At 39.6% G+C, this 2,500-nt stretch overlaps 1 pseudogene; it reads left to right on the forward strand.

Moving 5' to 3' along the window:
• The first annotated feature begins 377 nt into the window (after positions 1 to 377).
• On the forward strand, positions 378 to 1,908 carry LOC119570041 (annotated as a pseudogene).
• Positions 1,909 to 2,500: the final 592 nt, after the last annotated feature.

The following is a 2,500-nucleotide window of genomic DNA, read 5'->3' on the forward strand; positions in this document are numbered from 1 at the left end:
CGTACGGGGGCAAAGGGAAACATACATTGCCAAAATTCATTCCCAAGTCAGGAATTTTTATTTTATATACTTTTTTATTTGTTATTTAAGATTTTTTTTTTTTACTATGCCGTCATCTACAAAACTCGTATTCCTTTTACAAGGATTGGTTGATTTACTGTTTTGACAATATGTATAAAGGTGATTACGAATAAGTCGTTTGACTCCTATCATTTCATAAATCAGAGATCAGTTTCGTTTTAAAACAGACTTAACTGTAATGTTCAGTTTTCACCCATTCATGATCACCATAGTCTCAAATAGAAACTTAATGGTATGGTGTTCCATGAATGGGTGAAAGACTGCAACATTACAGATTTTAAGACATCAGAATCATCATGTCATCTTATTTGGTAAGTTAACAGATATAATTGTCTGATCTGCTGATTTATGACTGATAGGAGTCAAACGACTTATTTCGTAATCACCTTTTATACATATTGTCGAAAACTTGAGGTAAATCAACCCAATCCTTGAAAAAGGGACTATGCCACGAGTTTTAGGATAGATGACGGTGCATAGTAAAAAAAAAAAATTTTTAATATACAGCCGTCAAATAAGCCATTTGGCTATAAACAATATAATAATTATCCAAACTTGTAACACTTTGGAAGATAATTGTTAAAATGATGCAATGATATTTTTGTATCTCCTTTAAGCAATGCTATACAGTATTTCTATCTGTTGTGAATTTTCCCATGCTTGAATTTTAAAGCTACACCTCGTCGACAACGTAAATTAATCACCAGTGATTTTTCCCTTATTTTATGGTTTATTAATATTACAGATCTACAATAGCCTTCTGCTCCATGGCCGTGGTCACGCCCGTGAATGCAGCTTCTACACATTAAGGGAGCGTCCAGATTCCAATGTAGTCATGTGGCGATATTGGTGAGAAAGTTCTTTGTGCAAACGCAATTTATATACGGTCTTGCGTCGAATGAACCAAGTTGAAAAAACAAGCTTGACATTTATTATAATGTAGACAATGATTTCCAGCAACCGACGAATACCTTACTCGCCGTCCACTGTCGGGAGGAGGAGGTTCCCCTGCTGAGGGAGTCCCTGATGCGTCGCACTTGATCGACTGGCAGGAAGGCTGTGCGTTTTCCACGTCCCCTGCGTATCTGGTGGACACCGTGAAGGACGTTGTGAAGGACAAGGGAGGACAGAAACTGACAATCAATAAATGCAACACATATACTTGTGATACTATTGGGGATCCTTATGCTTATCTGGCGGAGAATCCCATCCGGTGAGCAGATGTCAACCATCCACATTCCCCTTGTCCGAAATAAAAAGAAAAACAAAATGTGCAAGCCATGAGTTAGATGTTTGTTTCAGTCATCAGTGAAGTATACGGGTAGCATTAGATACTGTCTATTTCCCTTTTACCCTATTTCCCCTAAAGATGCCCAGCTGGATTCCGTGTGGCTCGGCTGGGACGAGCTGGAGTCAGCATCATGAGGAACACAGCGGAGTACGACATATGCAGGACTCTCGACGACATGGTTCACATCACGAAGTACGCCCCTTCAGTAGGCCTGTATGAAGACCCGAGCGTGGAAAAGGAAACCATCGTCGACATTGAGAACCTCCCCTTCGCTAGGGACGAGGAAGTACCTGTAGCTTGGATCACAACTTCCTTCTATGGTGCACTAGGTACATGGATGACCAAGGAAGGGTATCGAAATCATAGCCATGGACAACTAGTAGTCTATGTGGCTGCGATGATGCAGGCTGCCCAAGGTTATATCCCTCATGGTCATGTGGACTTAGATAATAATCCTTCTAGTAACTCACTTGGCAAAATAAGCAATTCCATTTTGTCTGAAAGCGTGTACTTCATGTTCCGAAAATGAAATATGATGACACACTTCTAAACTGTAGGTTTATATTTATTAGAATGAAACCTTCGAAGTCTTGCCAAAGGTTTAAGATACTTCAATTCATTTCAGTAGTTATAACCATATTGAGCAACCAGGGCCAGGACACTCAAAACAACATACACCGTAACACCGTATTAGGGCCTCAGGAGGCCCTAATACGGCAAGGTGTGAGTTCCGAGCCATACTCAAAACTTTTACGATGCCTTCGTGTAAAGTTTCGCATTGCGTTCGAGATAAAAGTACAAACAATGTAAAAGTAGCTCTCTTAAATACAGTTTTAGCTGTAAAATAATGCTGAATTGTATCCTTTTCTCACCAAAATATTGTTTTTTCACTATTATCTTAATGCAACGGGATATAAGAGAGCAGGCGATACCACGTTGTTAACAATTTCTGTAATGAAATATGTCTCCTCGCGTTATCATACCTCTACATTATGACGTTCGAATCAAGTTCTCTACGCTAAAACTTCATATATTACAGCATCCCTCATGCTCCTCGCTTGGCTATTATCGTTGATTCGCAGTTCCTCATTTCTCATTGGCTGGTGTGTGTAACCTGTCATATAAGCC

Source organism: Penaeus monodon, unplaced genomic scaffold (genome assembly GCF_015228065.2).
Source record: "Penaeus monodon isolate SGIC_2016 unplaced genomic scaffold, NSTDA_Pmon_1 PmonScaffold_21119, whole genome shotgun sequence".
NCBI lineage: Eukaryota > Metazoa > Arthropoda > Malacostraca > Decapoda > Penaeidae > Penaeus > Penaeus monodon.